Source organism: Mesoplodon densirostris, chromosome 8 (genome assembly GCF_025265405.1).
Source record: "Mesoplodon densirostris isolate mMesDen1 chromosome 8, mMesDen1 primary haplotype, whole genome shotgun sequence".
Taxonomy (NCBI): Eukaryota; Metazoa; Chordata; class Mammalia; order Artiodactyla; family Ziphiidae; genus Mesoplodon; species Mesoplodon densirostris.
Window position 1 is genome coordinate 45,302,667 of NC_082668.1, and position 22,876 is coordinate 45,325,542.

At 44.3% G+C, this 22,876-nt stretch overlaps 1 protein-coding gene across 3 annotated transcripts in view; it reads right to left on the bottom strand.

Annotated features, from left to right (window-relative positions):
• MYO1B (myosin IB) overlaps nucleotides 1-21,214 on the bottom strand; it is a 185,255-nt gene extending 164,041 nt beyond the window's left edge. For 2 of the 3 annotated variants that reach the window (XM_060107002.1, XM_060107001.1), the window contains exon 1: nucleotides 20,932-21,213. The gene's annotated coding sequence lies outside the window, so the exon portion shown is untranslated. Of the gene's footprint in view, nucleotides 1-20,931 lie in introns of all 3 variants that reach the window. The other variant, XM_060107000.1, reaches the window with a different exon arrangement.
• Nucleotides 21,215-22,876: the final 1,662 nt, after the last annotated feature.

A 22,876-nucleotide genomic window follows, 5' to 3' on the forward strand; every position in this document is an offset into this window, starting at 1 on the left:
CCAGGGTGAGGAAGCTTTCCTATCCTGAGAGCAGGCTTTCACACTTATTATATTAATATTACACACACCCTTCAGTCTAATTCCTAAGTCACCAAAGGTCAGAATATTCCACAGTTTTTAAAGAGAAGCTTTACTTGGGGAAGAGTAACTTTCTACAAGTTTAGTAGCAAGAGTCTTCCAGGACTGAGAATTCCCTTTTGATCCACACCAACATGGAACAGCACAGACTTTGAATCACTGACCCAAGCTCGAATCCAAGGGAATTCATCTATGGAATTCAAGTTTCTGATCTAAAAATTCAGGGATGACAACATCCAGTCCACTTTCTCTTGTTTTTTTTTTTCCCCTCGGTACGTGGGCCTCTCACTGCTGTGGCCTCTCCCGTTGCGGAGCACAGGCTCCGGACGCGCAGGCTCAGCGGCCATGGCTCACGGGTCCAGCCGCTCCGCGGCATGTGGGATCTTCCTGGACCGGGGCACGAACCCATGTCCCCTGCATCGGCAGGCGGACTCTCAACCACTGCGCCACCAGGGAAGCCCCACTTTCTCTTTTGAGAAAGCAAAGCCTGACTCCCGAGAGGCTCTCACCAGATGCTAGTTCCCTCCCTTCGCAATGCCCATTTCTCCTGATGAGCTCCCCTACTCTTCCCTGCTGTCTTCTGGCAGGTGTGCCCATGCAAATAACCTCAAGCACTGCCTCATTTGAAATAGACACCCCATGGAGTTCAGTACCCTGAGGAGGAACGCGGCCAACATCGCTGTCCCCACCGTCACTTCCTGGAGGAAGCTCTGCAGAGTCATGGCAGGAACAACCGCTGAAGGGCAGGGCGACTTCAGAGAATGACACCCACCCCCAAGGCTGGGTCTGAAAGCCACCCCCAGCCCTCCCTCTCCACCCCCTCCCCCAGCATGGTACCCTCACCAGCCGAAATCCTAGAAGGTCAAGAATGTAGGGCAAGCTGTCCTGGCTTTAGGGGGAACCTATGGTCATGCTGTCCTATACTGGATGTTACGAGAGCTCATGAGCTAACGTCTGAAAAGGCCTATGAGTTCCTGTGGGACAAAGTAGCCAAAAACTATACACCACTGTTATAGCCGGAAACACAAACTCAGCTGCCCTGGGATGTGCTAATTATAACCCATAGTCCTCTCAAATTGTTCCCTCATGCGGATTAAAAAATATTCCAAGAAGTCCAACGTGTTTAGTTTGGCAAACCTGACACCCTGGAGCCCCTAGGTGAACGTAAAACAGCTCACATGTAACTGGGACACCTGACAGCTGACTGGTTCCTGGCCGGTGTGCGGATCCCAAAGCCGACCAGTGGTCGTTAAATAGAATACAGTCACCTGGGGAAAACCAAGTTTCCTTCCAAACGAATTGGTTTGTTAATCAGAGGGTCCCAGTCTAGTCCCACATGCTAATACGCTCACCCAAGTCCTCCTGTCCTCGCCCCCTCCCCCTGCTTACATCGCTTGTAGAGTGATTCTTTCTGCTCTCTTCATACTTGATCAGACCATCCAAGCACTCAACATGTTCCCTTATAATTCAAAGTATGGTGAATTGCACCTAGGAGCCACCCAAGTAGCCATCAGTTTGGGGGTCCCTATAAATCAATTTTTGAAGACATTTGGCTGAACAAAGACTCTCACATAAAATAGCCTGGGGTACACCAGAGCAAAACTACCTTCTTTTAAAAAGGCACCTTTCAGTCATTCAGGCTCTTTTCAGTGACAATGGAGGGAAAGGTATTGAATTTAGTGTACTCTTTGGGGTAAGGAAGCAAGTTATCTCTCCGGGAAATGTCAGCTGTTGCATTTTGCAACAGACCAGAGGTTGGAATGACCACCACAGTGGCTCCAGAAAAAAACCCACAAGTTCCATGTTGCAGACTCAGCTCTGCAGCTAGCACACAGTGTGATCCTAGGCACACTGTCAACTCTGAGCCTCAGTTTCCCCACAAAGGGGTCGAATACATCATCTCCTAAGATCCTATCCCAGCTTCCATCACTACTGATTCAACCAAAAAAACCTCAACTCTGGAAAGACTGACTTCCTTCATTTTGGGGTGCGCAAGCATCCTGGGTCTGGTTACAAAGAATGTTAAAAACCAAAAATGCCAGTCCACAAGAAACTTTCCCAGTGACATCTACACAGAGGTAAAGGAAAGCAGCTCTCTTTATTCTGACCTCACCAGCAAAAAAAATGTATTAAGGGTCTAACCATACACAGCACAGAAGGAAATGCACAAAATCAACAGCATCACCATCAGCAAAGGCATCAAGGTACACGTGAATGTGTTCTCTCTATGTTTACAACTACATGGTTAGCTGCAAAACAGCACTGGCTTTTTTAACAAATACATCTAGTTAAGAAAGCAAAAAGGGATCTAAAATTACAAATTTAAAAACCTATATAAAATCAACTATACTCCAATAAAAATTTTTAAAAAGAAACCTATATAGTAAAAGAAAAATGTGCATCACTCAACAGTACATCTTCAGTAATGCCTCTGTGCTTGTGGGTAAGAAAAAGTATTTTTGGAATAATAAAAATTCAGAAGCTTCCTCAAGCAGTTATCCACTAAAATAAAGTCTAATACACTACGTAATCAAAGAGAGAGATGTTTATTTATTTACGTTAGGGCTTCATGAATGTTTATTAGTTCAGAATCGATCAAACAAAAATAGCTCAGATGTTACCAAAATGACACTGATAATGTAAATTGAGAAAGCAAAACAACTTTGTCACTGAAAAAGAATTTTTAGAAAAAATAGCTAAATTGCAGTGGGTTACTTCACCTAAGTTGATTAAAATCAGCAATCAGATTCGAATTTGGAAGTATTTTCTTGGTTAATTTTTTTCTAGTTTTTCTCATTTGGAATTTAAAGCACCATAATTTTTCCATATCTCTAAACACATTCTAAAGTACTTATGAAGAACTAAAAAAATACTCAATTCAGCAAAGCAACTTACAAGACATGCCATAACTAAATAACCCTTTTTAAGTCACAAATTAAAATGTTTAACAAAATCTATGTTTACTAAATTTAAATTGATAAATGTTAACTAAATTTTAATAATAGTTCTGTTAATTTCCAAAAGTTCTGTAGGATGCAGCAATTATTTCATATATTTACATAAGGATACATACATACAAATGCCCCCCAACACATACACACATATTTTTTCCTGGAATAGAGCACGCACTTAACCTGTAAAGCTATACAAAAATCAATTGTTAACCAGATTGACCAAGTATAGAACCATACAATAAATTTTTCCCAACGGAAGTTTAGGTAAGAAATAAATATGTAATAGTGAACTACATTGTATATGGCTGATTAAGAAAAGTTCATTTCCTTCTACAAGTAATTTATGAAAAAAAGATTTTCAAAATACCACATTGTTATATTGTAAAGCATCAAATCAAACGGCCTAAAAGCTTAAAATTTACACTCTACCCTTAATCATGTCTCTCAATAGGTAGGTAGGTAGATAGATAATAAAAACTACAGAGCATTCTCTTTAAATGACATAATTATAAGGTTTAGAAATTAAAACTACTTACCAACTTTTCTTCTCCATTGTTTTTTTCCACTGATTTAACTAGCACTTTAGCATTTAGTACATATGAAAGGGAGAGACAAACATTCATTGTGACCGGGAGAACGCACCACGTTCAACAAATATTTTGCAAACAGATAAGGAGGGAAAAGTAGGTCAATATCCTGTGGGTAGGAAGAAGCAGCGTCAGCTTCCATCCAGAACTGAATTATATGATTAACCAGGCACAGCCTACTGCTCTGACCTATGCACCTAGGATGCATAGGCACTGGGAGAAGAAAGAATTAGAGACACATCAACTGCTCCCCAGTCGTTAGCAAGCTAGTTGGGGAAAAAAATTCTTAAGAGCAATATAACTGATAAAACAAGTGCTCACATAGGGCAGATGATTCACCACAAAAAGAAGAAGATAGAGCCTACCATCTATGTTTAGAGGTGAACTATTATCATGGTCTTGGAGGATTAGAGAAGGATGGCTGAAGAGGTGAAACTTGACCTTGAGGGTCCTTTTTGAGGATGAGTAGGATGTGATTAAGCGGAAAAGAACTTGAAAGCAAGAGGTACAAGACATATTCAGAAGATGGTGTCTAGACAGAATGGCAGCAGAAGACAGCTGGTGTCGTGCCCTGCTGGGCCATGAAGCTGGAAGGAAAGGTAAGCTGAGGCAAGTCTGAGAGTGCGGGCTGAGGGGGTGGGAATGGGTGGGAGAGGAGAGGGAAGCATCACACAGCCTGCCTCATATGTCTACACTGCTGTCATTACTGACATCAGTGCATCCAGAAGGCAACAAGTATGATCCAGTCACTGGTGATGGTCTGATGGAAAATAAAGTTGAGGACAGCCATTATAGATGATTGGGAGTCATCAAAAATTTTTGAGCTGGCATAGGGACAACAAAAATTTTAAGGAGATTTGATCAGGGAATAGTCTGAATTAGTTGGGAGAGTGACTAGAAGCAGGGAGTAGGATTGCTCTGCACAGTTGTTCAGTTTGTGCACTGCATAAAAATGGGCCAGCCAAGAGGGAATATGGGGACTGACCTCAAGTCAAGCTCCCGAGGGACTGTGTTTGCCCTAAAGGACACCTTTTTCTATTTGCATAAATGCACTGTACAAGCTAGCAGTAGGGAATTCAGTTGGGGCACGAATCTAGAAGTTCAGGAATAAGAAGGAGAGTAGAACTAATAGAAATGAAATAAGTGCAAGAGAACTAACAGACAAATCTATCACAAAAGGTGGGAAACGAATTTGGTGGAGGGCACAAGAGAGAGAGGAGGATTTAAGACTCATGTAGAGCCTCTCTCATCCAAATGCCTAATGACTGACAGTTTGGCTGCTTGTTTTTTTTTTAAAGGTCAGTTAACGTTGGAAGTCATAAGTAAATGATACATACCTAAACCTATTATTTTAAATAAATCCTATAAAAATATATATTTATTTTCCAATCTTTTTCTGTAGTGCTGAGGCCTTTTGAGTGTATGTCCACTGACTGTAGTACCCAGTGGTCTCTTGTAAAACATCCTCATGGCCTCATCCTCCCAGTCTAATTTCTTTAAAGAAGAGTGAGGCTGTAAAGACAGCTGGGACGCAGTGTGGGGTGGACTGCACTACTCCTGACAAATGCTCGATAATCCCTCTGTGGGAAGACCATCTATCCCTGAATTGCTGAATTCAGGCGTATGGCCATAAAGGTCCACCCTTCCCTCTGCCACAGGGATCAGCAATGTTCCAGAGGGCACAGCTCCATCAGACTATGTGCTGGAGTGAGGACGAGGGCAACATGGGGCAGACCCCCACCTGACCTACAATGGCCACCCAGTGTGAGTGTGCATTATCGTTTGAGTCACTAAGATTCCCAGGTTTTACATAATCACAAATTAATCTACCTATCCTGAATGACTAACAATATTAGTGGGAATACTTTTATTTTACGATCCTCCAAATCCTTTAGTTATTTCAGTTACTCCTAAATCAGCTGTCATCATTTTTAGAAACTTATTAGGTGGTTTACAAAACACTCAAATGAATTTTCATAGAAACAATTCTTTTTGCACATATATTTTAAATCATTATATTAAATCTAATAATAAGTACAATTGGCATAAACAAGGCTTGGGAATAAACACAGTTGAGTCCACATAAGCATAGACTGGTAGGAACAAAAACTCAAGAGCACACTACAGGGTGACCCTCTGACTTTGGGCATTTACTGTGTCATGGGCATCAGTCGATATATTTGACAAAAGAAAAGAACACCCACTAATCCAGCAAATCTGGAGGTCCCTAAGAGCTCACAGAGTTTTCTAAAGCCATGAGCCTCTAGACAATTATAAGAATGAACAGTACTATCATATTACTAGGTTAAAAATCTGGTTGGTTTTTCAAAACCATATCCAACTACCGTATTTATTCTCTCCCAAATGTACAGTCAGAAGTGCCTAAGTCATTTAAGAAAGCACAAAAATAACACTTCAAACCCACAACCAGACATAGAGTCAAGAGTACAAGGTCACATCTCATTCCAATAACCTGCCTCTTAAAGATAGAAAGAATCAACACATAAGTTACTATTAAAAACTAAATTTGAGTTTCATACTTTAAAATTATATACTTCTTTTAAAACTGTCGACAGAGATAAATCTTCCTCTCAAGGTTGCCCAGCAAAATCTGGGTGCTATTTTAGGTGGCCTAACAGTAAATCTATCCGTAATTTATATGCTTTTTAGAAATCTGATAGTCAGCCTTTTCAATAAAAATATGAACTTTTATGTAGAAATCATACTGATATATTTCAACAGACTATTGAGAGAAACACCATGTAAACACATGTACACCAGAAACCCCAGTGCAACCAACCACAGTTTAAATAACATATACCCACAATTTGACCCCAACTCCCTCATCAACACCATGCATGTAAAGCCTCCCTCCTCAGCATCAAATAGGATAATCTTAACTTCTATATAGTTTTAATTCCAAAAAAAAGAAAAAAAGAAAAGCCACATCTGAAGGAAAAAAGGCAGTAATACCATACCTACCCAAATAATTCTGCCCCCAGGCACTACTGGGATAGCTACCCACTCAGTCTTATTTTAACCAAGATAGGCTCTTGGGAAAAAAAGGAATCCAAAACCAAACTCAAGGGGATAAAACAACAACAACAATATTAATTTGTAAAACATGAGATAAACTCAAATATAAATTTTGACTGAACCTTGACCTAAATCAATGTTCCCACTGTTTTGTTTTGTCTTTTTTAAACTGTGAAATAAGCAGCCACGAGGACAAGATTACAAAATGGTTTAGTCTTATCATCAAATAAAATTTACTACAGGGTTAACCTGACACAACTTTTGTACCTGAGAGAATTAATACTTTGCTACCTGAGACTGAGTTATAGTTGAGAAGGAGTTGAAGACAAGTCAATGAACTTGATTCTAGCAGGAGAGGAAAGCCAAGGCCCAAACCCTACAGAACCTGGACACCAAGGGACCAGGGGGAGATGAGACCACAGCACGGGTCACCAAAGCCAAGAGACAAGAGTATGATGAGGAGCAGCAGAGGGTCAACAGTGTGTGTGTGTGTGTGTGTGTGTGTGTGTTTGGGGGGGGGGGCAGGGGGTGTTGGGGGGAGGAACGGAGGAAGGAGAAAGGATAAGCGTGTCATCAGGCCTAGAATCCATCTGTTAGGAGCTGAACTGTGTCACCCCCTCCCCAAATTCATATGTTGAAGTCCTAACCCCCAGTACCTCAGAATGGGGCTGTACTTGGAAATAGGGCCTTTAAAGAGGTGATTAAGGTGGGCTTCCCTGGTGGCACAGTGGTTGAGAGTCCGCCTGCCGATGCAGGGGACGCGGGTTCGTGCCCAGGTCCGGGAGGATCCCACATGCCGTGGAGCGGCTGGGCCCGTGAGCCATGGCCGCTGAGCCTGCGTGTCCGGAGCCTGTGCTCCGCAACGGGGGAGGCTACAACAGTGAGAGGCCCACGTACCGCAAAAAAAAAAAGAGGTGATTAAGTTAAAATGAGGCCATAAGGGTGGGCCCTAATTCAACATGACTGGTGTCCTTATAAAAAGAGAAGACAGGGACACAGCCAACACAGACTGAGGGATGTGCATACGAGGCCCAGTGAGAAGGTGGCCATCTGCAAGCCAAGGAGAGAGGCCTCAAAGAAACCAAACCTGCTGACACCTTGATCTTGGACTTCCAGACTCCAGAATGGTGAGCAAATGTATTTCTGTTGCTTACGATACCCAGTCTTGGCATTTTGTCACGGCAGCCCACGCAGACTAATACACCGTCCTATAAGCCCTGGTAAGACTGGCTACTTCTCTCTTCCTCCACCACTAGGCTTTTGACACAGCCTACCTTTTGACAGTTGCCACCCTTCCTAAGCACCCACAGCTCACTCGGCATGTGCCACTGAAACATCTTCTAGTAGAATGTCACCACCTGTTTGTTGCCCGCGCACTCCTTCCTTAAAACTCTCTCCTGCCCTGGCTTCCCTCTGGCCACTTCTCCCTGGCTCTTCACTTCCCACCCCACCACTCCTTATTCTCCTTAGTGGCTTCTCCTTCCTCCACTACAAAATAATGTCTCCCAGACTTCTATCACCCACCTTCCCCGCTTCTCCCTCCACCCTCTAAGTGATCCTCACAACATCCACAGCTTCGACCACACCAAGATGCTGGTAGTCCCTCCATCCAGACCTCAGGCCCTGGTTTGTCCCTGAGTCCCAGCGTCTGCTGATCCTCCCTCTCTGCCTGGAGGTCCCACATCCCAGATGGAACCCACCCTCTTCAGCCTGTCTGTGACGACCATACCCAACATCACACAGACCAGAAACTTGGGAGTCATCCCAGACCACCACTTCCCCTGCCCCCTCCAATCCAGTCACTACATCCACCCCACTGCTTAAAGAGGGGTACATCACAACAGTCACCACAATCATGGACTCAATCAGCTCATTCTCAACAGCTACTGTCAGAAAATAACCCAAAATAGAGAAAAGGTTATATGCACAAAAATATTGTTCATCACAGTATTATTATTTACAGCAGCAAAGTGGTGGAAGCAACCCAAATGCCCAATAAAAAAGAGGTGTTTCAGGAAATTACGGTACTCAGTGGAATAACACAACTATAAAATGTATCTCGAAACTCGCAGCAGTACAGAAAATATATGAACTCTATGATTACAATCATTCTAAAATATACACATAGAAAACTTGGAAAGGAATACTCAGAAATGACCATAGTTGATATTTTAAGAGTTAGTTAACTCAAGGAGAGTCTTTTTTAGTTCCACTTTCCAAACTTCCTGTAATGTTTGTTCTTAAGATGATTTTTCAGTACAAAATATCCAAAAGTGAGTGTTAGTAATCTTGGACTTTCTGAGTTGCCTGGTTTCAGGATAAATGGGAATTTTACTACAGGATTCCCTTCAGCTGCCATGCTACCTTCACGTTACATCTGTTGCAACATCCAAAACTAACTCCCACAAAATAACGTTCCCCCCTAAATCCTATTATACGTGTAGCCCTCAGCGTGAGATCCTAAAAATTAATTCTTTCAAGAAGTCCAACTGGACACATAAACAGCTGCCACACTGCAGAAGTGGGCTCCCAGCATCTGCCATGGTCATTAACTGTTCTCGTAAGAAAAGATCACCACACGCGAGCTGCTGCCAAGAGGGCAAGTGCAAAGCTGGAAGCGGGATCACAGGAGGGGAAGCCCCCGCTGCACCCAGGGTCTGACAGGCTCGCTGACTGCCAGGTAAGGAAGGGGCACTTTCCCATCCAAGGAGAGAACTTGTCAACTCTTCCATCCCAGAGTCCATGAGACACGAAACAGGTCACCCCGAAGGATGTAAAATGGCACATGTTTCCTGTAGCAGTTTACCTATACTTTTCTGTTTCTTTTTTCAGTTGCAACAAACAGCAAGTATTAAGGTTGGGCTGACAGTTTTACCATTATTTCTCAACACCTGTGGCACGCACGTGTCAGCTAAACCCAACAGATTTCTCTTCCTCCGTGTACTGGGTGGGGTATATGAAGTGAAACAGACAAGATGCAAGATCACGTCTGTACCTAGTGGGCCTGTGATAATACAGACCTTTTACAACTGCTGCCTTACTCAATAGTGGTATACATGCTGCTTCTAATTTAAAGTACTCCGCTGATGAATCCTTTTGAATAGTGAATACTAAATCCTAGTTATACCCATCCTATAAATCCAGATTTTACCCTAACTAAACTAGACTTCCTTACAGCAGAGAAAGAATGCACATAAATATTTATGTTCAAATTAGGCATTTGTGGTTGGAGATGAAGAACACTACAAACTATGGAATAAGGTACAGGAAGGTATCCCTTAATTTAAATCCCCTCTACTAGATTTTACATTCAACTGTGAAATCTCACTGAAATTAGCAACATTTCTCAAGTAAATAGCTATTCCTGTTGAGTAGCAACATGCTGTCATACTTTCTTTGAAATCCACGTTGGTATAATTTTGAGATACTTACAGAAAGCCACTGATTAAAAATAAATTCCTGTAGATAAAACAAACTTGGCAGGAAAGCCCATTTCTCCACTCACAATTATTCAAGAAGAGGCACATGAAAGGAAAACTGGAAAGCTCACTGAACTTTATAAAAAGTCATTGAAATCAATGGGCTTTTAAGGAAATGTGTCAAATTTGGCAAAGTTCTCTTTCTAAAAAATGTATTTTGGTAATTTTCCAGAATTCGGTTCTTTCAGTTTGGAAAACTTTAAAAATTCTGAGACATAACTAAATGGTAGCCACACAGATGACCCTCAGCAAAATAAGAGAAAAAATTCAACTTCAGCATCCCCTCAATCTCCCCTTCCTTTTAGTCTCCCAAGTCCCCCAAGATTCTTGGTGCTTTTAGGAAATCACAGACTCCCCCAGACTTCAGTGAGTTAGTAAGTTAATTAATTAATTCTAGGTATGAGTAAACAAAAGGCAACTTAATGTAGATTTTTGAGGGTGAAAAGTTACATTTATTTTTACAATTAAAAATAAGAAATAAAATTTGGTCTTTACTTGGAATTGCAGAAATGTGTGCATCATTTCCATGTGACAAGCAAGTAAAGGAGAAAGATGGGGTATTGAAAGGAGTGGTTTTCAAGGGGAGGGGAGTAAGAGCGGACCAAACAGAGTGACAGATGGCCAGAGGCACTCTCAGGGAGCAGAGCAGGAGACAGAAAAGGGAAAATAATGACAGAAAAAGTAACATTCAAAGAAAGAAGAGTTTCACAAGGATCCACATCCCCATCTTCTAACTTCCTGGGATACTTCTGCTGAAGACTTTTAAATACTGTTGCGTTCCTGCAACTATAAGCATAAATGGGAAACTACTCCACCTGCGAATACAATCAGAGCAGGCAGACCCCAGGCGTGCCACCCTCTTCGGCTCCACTTTAGTAAACCGCTTAGGCAACTGCAGCCTGAGCTTTTTCATAAGATTTTTTTGTATTGTTATTAGTTCAGAGGTAACATAACCAGATTACAGAAAATGCAGAAAATAACGAGGGTTGTAAAAGTAAGTCATCCCTATCTACTACACTAACACAATCACTGTTAACATTTTGGTTTCTTTGCCATCTTTCTTCCTATATATTTTTCAGAGGAGAAACTAGAGCCCCGTATCAAATCACAAATTATATGCACTGCTTGGAATCAAACAGATCTGAATATCTGGTGGGGGAAGAGGAGGAAGAACTCCAGGAATCCATTTTCAGAAAAGACTGAGGAGTAGCAACTAACATTTATACTGCGCGCTTGCTCTGTGCCTGACACTATTTATTCTATGGACATACGTGTGTTTACCCATTTAATCCTTATTACAATCCAAGGAAGAAGGCTCTACTATTACCCAAATACTGCAGGTGAGAAAACGGAGGCAGAGACAGATTAAGCTATGTGGCCAAGGACACAGGCTGCTAAACAGAGTCAGGTTTCGAACCCAATACTCTCCCCAGAGCGCAGCCCATCCCCATTGCACCACACTGCTCCCCACCAAGCGAGGACTCACTGCCACGTAAGAGAACCAGGCTCTGATGCGCTTGCCCCAGGTGCAAAGCCTCGATGACCAATGCGCAGTGATTCTAGGTGGAATGAGGTGTGCATAACTCAGACCAGACCCCTCCTCCCACCCCACCCTTTTCACATCAGAGCCCTCAGTGTGTCTCTAGAGAAGGTGCCAGAGGGAAAGGGGAGAGAGAGGGCTGAGACACTGAAAGGGCCAAAGGTGGCCCTGCTCAAGAGTCCTCCCAGGAGGAGAGAAAGGGCTTCTCCAGACCTCAGAGCAAGACCCAGTCCAACAGTACAGAACCCAGGACGTTGGTGTGCCCGGCAGCCACCAGTGCTCAGGGCAATGGCAGCTCTCAAGGGGTAGAGGGAGGGTTGGGGGATGGGCAGTAGCCCCACTCAGGCCCCGTCACAGAGGCAGCACGCTCTTTACTTGGGCAGTTTCCTTTGAGGAGGAAGGGGAACATACTGGCCAAAAATAAACATTTTCATGTCACCATACTTAAACACTACTAAATACCACTATTATGATGATTTACTAAGAAGTACCACTTTTTAAGTCATTAATTACTAAAATTTCCATCAGTCTATCATTAAGAGCAGAACTGCACCCCAGGGCTTCTGGGCCCGTTCTTCAGTGCCTGGAAAGCTCTACCATCCTTCCCTTCCTGCAGCAATACCAACTCACCCTTCAGGCAGCTGCATGAATGCCTGTTTCCTCAGACAGGCTCTCCCTCTACCCCCAATCCAAAGTCTCCCCTCCCCATCTTTCTTATTCTCACAGTATCCTGTCCTTTCCCTTCATAGCAAATATCACAATTCATAAATATGTCATAAATATCTATGTTCACTTCCGCAATGTCTCTCTCCCCTCACATTCCATGAAGACAGAAACACAATTGCTCTGCTCACCATTAAAGACTCAGTGCCTAGTACAGTGCCTGGCACACACTAGGCACCCCAACATTTGATGACTGAATACATGAATGCATTAAAGAAACAAAAAATACCCCCTCCCCTTACTTCTAAAAGTAGCATATATAATTTTTAAATTACAGTGAGTTATGACATTTCCATTACAGGTTTGTTATTTCATGCTCTATTAGAAATGCCACCCGACTCCAGGCTCCTATAGCAAACACAAGTTGAAATGTGATCAATCAAGAACCCATCGGGGCTTCCCTGGTGGCGCAGTGATTGAGAGTCCGCCTGCTGATGCAGGGGACACGGGTTTGTGCCCCGGTCCGGGAAGATCCCACATGTCGCAGAGCGGCTGGGCCCGTGAGCCATGGCCGCTGAGCCTGTGCGTCCGGGGCCTGTGCTCTGCAGCGGGAGAGGCCACAACGGTGAAAGGCCCGCGTACCGCAAAAGAAAAAAAAAAAAAAAAAAAGAACCCATCAATAAACAAATACAAAATCAATCCCATTCTTGTATACCAGCAACACCAATCAGAAATGTGTTAAACAATTCCGCTCACAATGACCATAAAAACCATAAAGCACCATGGCACAAGTCTAACAGAAGATGTGAAAGAGTTTTTACACGTAAAATTGTAAAATTTCATTGAAGGACATAAAAGACCTAAATCAACAGAGAGGTATATCAGGTTGCAGACCGGAAGCCATGAGACCATAAAGATCTCAATTCTCTCTAAATTTTTATATGAACTGAGTGCAATTCCAATAACACAAAATTTTTGAAAAACAAACAAGCCACATGCTTGGAGAATATATGTGCAAGTTAACCTGTGTGGAGGGAGCGAGAAGAACGTGATGTGCGTTTGACTCATCAACTGACACAAATATGGAAAACGGCATTTTGTGTGAATTCCAGTAAGTTAACTATTATGGGCATGCAATGTTACTTTCAATGTTTTGACTCTTTCAAATATTTTCTCCATTTTAAGTGGTGAAACAGTAAATGCTACAAGTTCAGAAAAGCTGGGTTGTGAGAGATGTGTAGGGCTAACAGGTAGAGAGGGGCTTCCAGGACAAAGGAAAGATCCAGGAAAAAAATAAGGTAAAAAAGCAGAAGACATGTTTGAGAGAGAACCAAGCATGGCTCACAGAGAACACATATTCCCATAGAAAGCCAGACAGTGATGGATCTACAAACGGTACAATGAAGTGACTACAGCAGTGTTATCTACACAATGACCTGCCAAAAAGTGGGACACCGGTCACGTAAGCTGGGACATGTGCATACCCTATCTCCCTCTTGGAGATCCACAGTGCACGGTCACAAATAAAAGTCCGTGATAAGGCCTTCTGTAAAGAAGAAACTTATTTTTTTAAGTTTATTTAAAGAAACTTGTTTAAAGTGTTGTTTAACCAACACCTACTTGCCCAAGGAACGCTTTTTTACAGTAACATTTACAAACTTTTCATGGAACAACCCACTTTGGGAAATGCTGTATTCTAGTAAAACCAGCCTTTTAAAGGTCTGAACCAGAATAGAGGTTTAAGGATTTGAAAATAAAAGGCAACAATCAACCAAACACTGTAACTGATTAGATGGATGTAAGAGTCACAGAAAATACAGAAGTTGGTGATGCTTCTGAAATCCAAAGTCAAGATGATGATAAGAATGCTATTAGCACAGTTACGTCAAAGACGATAAACTATCAGGTAATGGGCACTAAGCGAGGATTTTGATGGGTTTGGAGACACAGTGAGATATTCCCCTAGAAAGAAAACTGAGCAAGAAGTTAAAAGCCTTGGAGTCCAGTGCCAGATCTGACCCTGGTTAACCTTTTGAGCCTGAGCAGTTCTCAGATACAAGTAAGTGGTTATGGTGGTGGCCTAAAGGCCCTTTCAACTTCATCACTCTACCTTTCCAAAAATTAAACATTTGAAGTCAAAATACCAATACAGTCAAGTTCTACCTTTAAAGGAGGTGTGAAATGTTTAAATATAGGATACAAATAAACAATTCAAGAATCTGAATATATGAGTTTAAATATATGGATGAGAGGTTTTTAAGAGATTATGCAATTATAGATGTTGAAGAGAGAGCCCCCAAACCTACTAAAGCTGTAAAGTCTAACTCCAGCCCCCTCCTCCAATGTCACAGAATACTTAGTATTCTGTATCTGCTGAAAGCAGATTCCTGAATCTGACCCAATGTGGCAGTTCATATATTTTTATGAATACCTCTCAACACCCTGAAGAGTTCAAGCAAGTGAGAACTCTTTGCTAGACAGCTCACCACATCAGGGGTAAATCAAAACTATAGTCAACTTATTACAACTGTAAGCAGACTGCATGAGGACTGCAAAAAAAATGAGCCATGCAAATTGGCCTAGGCCCAATGTTTATAAAAATTAAACTTTTCCTAAAAGCATTTAGGCAGGGACTCTAAAATGAATAAAATAGTGATGATCCCTTTGAAGCCCTTTCAAAGGAAAGAAGGAGCAGCTAGGAACTGGGCCTATTTGCAATCTGAACATTGCAAATAGCGCTTCAGAGTCTAATAATATAGAATGTAAAAGGAAGCAGCACTGAGGGAGAGAGAAGGTACACAGTGGCAACAGTAAGTGGGGCCAGCAGGAGTTTTTCAATCAAGGTTTTTGGTTTGTTTTTAATTTTTTGGTTGAAGTGTGCAGAAAATGCTTCCACAAAACCAGTGAAAATGAGCAGGCAAATAATATGCACACACACGATAATGAAACCGACAACGAAGAACCTGGTCCGTTCCACTGTCCTTTCAATGTAATTTTCTAATGTGTCTTCAAGGATGCTGAATTCTTTTTTTTTTTTTTACGAGTTTAAAAACTTGTACAATTTTGAATTGTATTTTCATTTTAACACAGCAAAATGAAGCCATCTGTGTAACTTCAAAGCATCTTGAGTCCACGCAGGATTGATCAGAAAGGCCCTGGAAAGCAGAGACCTGGTCTCCTCCTGCCTCTCCAAGCTATCTAGGAAAGCCAGGCACCTGGTATTTTTAGAAGCTCAGCGTTGCTGTTTATCTGATAAGCAAAGGAAGAATGTCAATTTTCACTTATCTCCAGACCTCAATTTCAAAAACTGCCTATCTTGGACGAGTATAAATTCTATACCAATTCTTTTCTTCCTTGCCTTGTCCAAAGTCTTATCCCCTAAGTTCCAGCTCTGCAATGCATCCACATGCATCAGACCCTGAGCTCTGACTGGATGCCCAGCAGCATACTGTGCTTGAAAAGACTGGAGACCAGAGATCAGACAAACCCCCTGAAAATCCCCAGAAGGCAAGCAGATTCCCACAGAGAAGGCAGTGACCAGGAGAGGGTGAGAAAGACAACCAGGAAGGGCTGGCTCCTTGGTCTCTCACCGGCAGGTTGAATCTTGTTTCACCAAGTCCCCCTCACCTGGGGGAGGAGAATAATGCAGGGTTGCCAAGCACAAGACCCAGAAAAAAAAAAGAGCAACTCAGAAGCATCTGAACCAGATCCTCAGCCCTGGTCCAACCAAGGACACACGCAGGAACCCTGACCCCACGGGACAAAGGAAGAGAGAGACTGTCAGGGTGGGCTCACTCTCTAACTCTGTAAAACTCACTCCTTACAGTGGCCCTGAGCTTCCAAGAACACTGTCCCACGAGGCAGCACGTTGTTCTGTAAAGCACACAGTCTTGGGCTTGATCTCTACTAGCCCTGGGCACGTTACCCAACTCTCCCAACTACAGACATCTACTGAAGGAGACCAATGAGGATTAAATGAAACATGCTATGGAGGGTACCCAGGACGCAGCCTGACACAGCGCAGCACCCACTACTTAATGACAGCAGCATGAATGTCATGTAACAAAATATAATTCTTTGGGGACTTGGCATTTCTTGTCCACTATGCAAATATGCCTGAAGTCTATGAACAGCCTTAGTGGGGTTGAATCAACAGCCATGCTGAACCAGGATGAGGAAGGTTGGGACGCTGGCAGGTGGGGAGGGAAGAAAGCAGGAGGACACCAAGGATTTGCTGGACACCAGGGCCGACCATGTAATTCAACACCTTCTCCCATGGAATGGTACTTCATACACCCTCAGGGTCCAAAAAAGGATCCTCTCCTCTCTCCTCGGGCAACGAACTCACCAGAAAAAGGCTTCCTAACATCCCAACCAATCCAGCCTTCAGAGGCAGGTGTTCAGAGACCCGACCCCTTTGGCACCATCAGAGGCTGGGGGAAATAAAACCAAGGACAAAGAAGGGACAGGCATTGTTTGGGTTCCTCCCACCCTCATGCTTTTGTCTCACTAGCATGTGTTGGCGTGGCCTTGGTCACCACGGCTGTCACAGTCATCTCACCAACATCCACTCTCTGGGCACACTGTGCTGCCCTGCTACATCCTTTGATACACAATGGATTTCCTTTGCTGCTTTTTCATGCATAGCCTTGCATCAACTGTGTGCTTAATACAATACAAATTGATGAAGGCACTGGCAACTGAAAGGAAACCTACGACAGGTTATAAGAGCATCCTTCATCCTTCTCAGCTGGTAAGTTGGAAAGTGCTCCCTGTTAGAACTCAGCAGACCACGTGTGTGCATCCCCTCTAAATATCCAATGGATGAGAATCTAATGGCCTCAGGAGACAAAAGTTACTGCACCTATACTACGGTCTCTGAAGACCCCAAATGATGTCTTAGCTTGAAATAATTAAAAAGTAAAGGTAGAAACTTCAGTCTTCATAGTCTTATCTTAGGAACAAAAAAAAACCAATATTGACTTTTCCATTTGCCCGGGAGCATTCTGAGAAATCCATAAATAATCGATGACGCCAAGTGTTCGAATCCACTCTGCTTCTGCACTCGGCGGTCACCCCTGGGTCAAGGTCAGGAGACTCCTGCCTGGCACCATTCCACCCCAAGGACGGATACCACTTCCATTCCACTTTCACGTGGATGCCTAAGCTTGCTCACTTCCCCTGTGGGGAAAAGATGAGCACAGAAATCCTGTGGAATGTGTGTTCCCACAGAGCTCAGAAATGTGATGATCTCAGAGGATATTGTAAAGAAAGACCCTTGACACTTCCCTAAGGAAGAATGTCTTCTGTAAAAGGCGACTGCCAGGACAAAAAGCATGTGCTGGGAAAATCTACGGCCTGCTGCTGTGTATGACTCCAATTCTGATGTCCCACTTCCTCTTTATAATCACATTCCTTCCCTCCTTATTCCTCTTCTAAAAAGACACTCTGGCATTGGGTCTCAGTAAAGAAGCAAAGTGCAGTGTTCTAATAAAGGCTGAGAGATAAAAAGGGCTAAAATAGGTTTCAATAAATATCAAATGACTATAAGTCTACTCCATTCCACCACTTTTAAATGCCCCTTCCCCCCCACAGAAAAACTTATTTTTAAACATTGGCAGCCTAACTTTTTAAAGTTTCATTCACTTAAAGTTTATTCACACAGGCCATCAAACAGCAAAGCTTTTGAACAATACAGTTCGAAAAGTTGCGATGTCACTAATCTAGCCTTCCAAACCTATCTCACAGTAATTTTTGAAAGGATCAATTATGATAATATGTGAAAGGGATTTGCAATCTGCAAAGGGCTAATCACATAATCAAACTGCTGTCATTCCTATTATTAAAAGATATCATACCATACAGTGTGGGCCTTGGAATCAGAGATTGGAATTCAAATCTCACCTCTACCCCTTACTAGTTACCTACACAACTAGGCAAGTTACCAAACTCCCTAGGCCTCAGTTTCAACTGTAAAATGGAGATAATACCCACTTTACCAAGTTGTTGTGAGGATTAATAATGTGTGTAAAATCCTTTTCACACAGTAAATACTAATGACAGTTTTAACTATTAGGCTGTTTAATTAGAATCCAAAGGTCCAGCTATTGAAAATAGCGGAAGGGAGGGGGACGAGAGAAGAATCTGCCCAAGAGGAGGACAAATGTTAAAAACCTTTAACATCCTACGTTCTGAGGATTCCCCTCTTGGCCCACCCCTACACCCCACTCCTTCCCCACTGTTGTCGGAAGCTCCTCGTTGCTTTGCACAACCGCGAAGCAACCAGGGAGAGTCAGTCTTTAACTCCAGGCTTGACAAAGTGATGATTCATCCCATCCCGTGAAGAGGGTGCAGCTTGCAGCCAGCCTCATCACACATGGGGAATCCATCGGACGGCCTGCAGCCAGAGACCAACTATTTCAGAGGCTTCCCCATCCGTGTCTTTGGTAGCAGTAATCTTATGCTTTGTATTTTGTTAATGTATATTCCAATGAGTACTTGGGAGGAATCCAATTGTGCTATATTTTACAAAACAATTCACAACATAAACGAAAAATCCAAAATGGCCAGACGATAACGAAGGAAGTCTCCCTCTGTTCGCTGCCCATGGCACAATGTTTTGCCAGGCAGTGTGTTAGTTATAATGACAAACAGCTTGACGGTTGGACAACATCCCACCTCAACTGCACATCATAATGGCTCTGGAGGACAAATCCCACTGCTTTCCAGCCTGGCCTGAAAATCTGACCACATCCTCCAAGAAAAAGACAAACCCTCATGGTAGCTGGTACAGCTCTTTTCCATTACCACTTAGTGGGCAAGACATTTTTTTCCCCCAGGAGTAAGCTCTTCACTCACCTTCTAAGGTTAAGAGACTTTCAAACTTGGTTGTCTTAAAATGAATAGCCAATGCGGTGGTTTACCGGTGGGCCCTCAGACTTGTCAAAGCAGCAGCTCTAGGTCATTTCCCAGCCCTGCCTCAGCCAGACTACTATAGCTAAATGTCTCCTCAACTATCACCAGAGTAATTCTAACCTTCAGCCCAGCTTTGGGATCCTTCCACCAGTGTCCCATAGGCACAAACCATGAATGCCTGGAAATGTCAGCCTCCTCCCAAAACGGTTTTGCTTGGAATACTCCATTCAAAAAACACTCATCATTCAATCCACCCTGGCTCCCTCCCGAGGTCAACCAATCCTCCTGGGCTTCTTGATTCCAATCTAGGAAAGGGTCACTTAACATATGCCCAACACATTACATTCAATTCTACCTCCCCCTAAAAATAATTCCCATTCACCATAGTGGCAACTGTTCTCTTTCCTAGTCCAGATGACCCACATTAGGGGAGTGAAAGCACAGAAGTCATGACTCCTCAACTGAAAACCCAAAGGGTGGTGTGTATGATGTGTTTTCTGGGAAAGACTGTAAAGGGTTTTTCAATTCAGTGTTACCTAATCTGATTCATTTATTTAGCAATGTCTAATTTTCTAGTGGTTTCCCCCCCAAACATTCCTGGAAAATTGTTTTACTATATTACAACGGAGAAAATTATTCTATGTCAAAATCAATGCTATAAAATCTGCTTCCTACCCATTCAAGCCAATATCTACTAGCTACAAACACGGATCCACAGGCACATACATACACACAAATCCCCTGATTCATAGCCGAAAAAAAAAAAAGTCTTCTTCCATTGTAATTAAGAAGATTTGATTTCAGCAAACTAACACTGGGAGCGCCTAGAAGTCAGGGAAGTACACAACTTGAAGCAATAAACGCTCAGCCGCAGCCTGAACAAAGCATTACAAATAAGCTCCAGAAACCCACACAGCAAGCCCTTGGACAAAATGCTGTGTGTTTGTAATCAACTCTCCAGGGCACTCACATCACCCACTCCCCAACCCTCTGCCCCAGCCCAGCAAGAACCCTCCAGGACTCCCGTTCCTAACCTGGTTTCCATTCCAGCCCCGCCCCCTCCCCTTCCCTCTCTAGGACCGTGAATCAATCCCATCCCGGGCAGGAAACGAGACGCAAGGCAGCCCCCTCCGCTGCGGCGGAACAAAGGAGCACAGCTCAGCTGCATGCGCAGGATGCCCCGTCGGGTCCTGGGCCCCTTCTCCCCCCGCCGCCGGGGCACGCCGCACCTGAACCCCACTCCCCAGGACGCCCCATTGTTCTCCCTCCACTTTCCTTCCCGGAGGAGGCCACCCCGTGTCCTTCCATAGAACCAGGGGGCCAGGAAACAGCTGTGGGCCAGAGAGATGGAGGGGTATGGGTGAACACCAGGAAGACCTGGATTCCACTTTGCCCACAGGTACGAAGGGGATGGGGCAAAGTAAGAAGAACTTAGTTTAGCGCCCTCTACTCTCCCACCCGCCCCCGAAGCAACTGCGGAGTCGCGACCACCCTGGAGTCGCGACCACCCTGCCCGACCTCCAGCGTGCGCGGTTCTCGCCGCAGCGCCGCCTGGCCCCGAGGAGAGACCGCAGACCCCGCTGACCCGTGTCCCGCGGGCTGCGGCGGGGCCACGGGGACCCCGGGCACAAAGGACCGAGCGGGCAGGGCAGGGGAGAGAGGGAAAGCGCTCGCGCTACCTCGCCGGGCGCCACTCCGCCTCCTTGTCGTCCTCCCTCTCCGGCGCGCTCTGGGACGCGGGCCCTCCGCGAGGCTGCGGGGCTCCCGCGCAGTTGCTTGGCAGACGCTGCTGGCGGACGCTGCCGGCGGACGCTTCCCAGCGGCTGCCGGCCCCTCACGCCCGCGCTCCCACACCACCAAGACGCGCGGCGGCCGGGTCTCCAGTGCGCGCCCGGCTGCAGAGTGCGCTGCCGCTGCAGAGTGCTGCGCTGCGGCTGGAGGCGCCCGGCCACTCCCCTCTACCCCGAGGGCGGAGGGGCCGGCCGAGGGGCGGGGGCGGCGACCTCGCTGCCTGGGATTCGCCCCTCTGAGCGCCGGCAGGACCGGGAGCTGCCGCCTCCCAGCCGACTCACCTCCGGCCGCCCGGTGCCGGCGGCACAGCGCCCCCCGGTGAGCGCGGGTGCAGCCTCCGCCCCCAGGGCCAGCCCGGATGGGGCAAGGAGTAGAAAAGAGGAGGAAGGAGAGGCGTCCCTCCCAGCCCCACGGAAGGCACGGCCCTTCTACCTTTCTCACTCCCGGATTTATTAACATCAAACGACAAATACAATAACTGGAGAGGCAAGCCAGGGGGAGCGGGCCGGGGCGGCGGGGGTGAGGAGGGGGGCCGCGGGGAAAGACAACTGGAAGCCAACCTGTGGGCAGATGTAGGCAGAGAATGGGAGTGTTCTCAGTTGTTCCTTCTCCCTTAGACAAAAAAAAGTTTGGATACCCAAGAATATCGGAAAATATTAGTTTGACCGAAAGGGAAAAGAGTGTACTGAGTGGCAAAGTGTGCTTTTATTTACAAGATGTTTTAATATCTATTAACTCACTTAATTTCACATGATGCTAAGTAGACACTGGCCAATTCTCTGTTACAGAAATTAAAAGATAATTTAAAAAGAAATTTCAACTATATGTGTATATATATGAAAATATATAAATGAATATTGCGTATTAACTGGCACTGGGTAATGATCAATGATAGGGTGTTAATCTGCATATGATTTAGGCATGCTGGCGGGAGCCAGAGAATCAGGCCCTCCAGCTTCTCACTCCAGCTGGCTTCTTGCCTCTTTGTACAGTAGAATTTAGAGCAAGCCACTTGACCCTTGTCCTGGTTTCCTCATCCCGGAGGAAGGAAGAGTGCTCATCCAACCTTACTCACTGGGTGAGGTGAGGATTACTTAGCTAAGGTATTAAAAGAAATGTAGGCACAGTAATTATTACTCATGGTTCTAACTACTTTGTCCAATAATGAAATAAATTACCATAAATGGAGCCAGGTTTAAATGGACTGACCTATATCTGGAAACTGTCGCTAAAATGAGGTGAACCAAGAATTCAGACCATATATAGTCATTCTTTTCCTACAGGCATAAGAACCACAGGCACTGGTATTTGTCAAATGCTACCAGTAGAGTTTGAAAGGTAACAGTTTCCCAGACTGTATCTGCTTTGGACCTACACCATCACAGATGGCACCATCAGCATCACTTCTGATCCACATAAGACATAGTGATGTGCTAAGCTTAAACGTATTGAGTACCAGGTACCATTCTTTTCCTGTTTAATCTTCACAAAAACCTGGGAGGAAAGTTACTGTCTTTGTCCTTGTTTTACAAACCAGAAAAGCCAAGAACAGAGAGTTCTTCCAGCTAATAAGTGGCTATACTAGTTTGAAGACATGTCCACAAATTCTTTTACACTCCTCCCATTAAGGAATGGAGTCTAATTGTCTTCCTCTCGCATATAGGCTAGACTTAGAGATGTGATCCTAACGAATAGAATACAGCAGAAATGATGTAGGTAACTTCTGATTCTAGGTTGTAAAAGGATCTACAGCTTTCACCGGGCCTTCTCCTGGGCCAATCACCCTTGGAACTCAGCAGCCATGCTATGAGGAAGCTCTAGCCACGTGGCAGG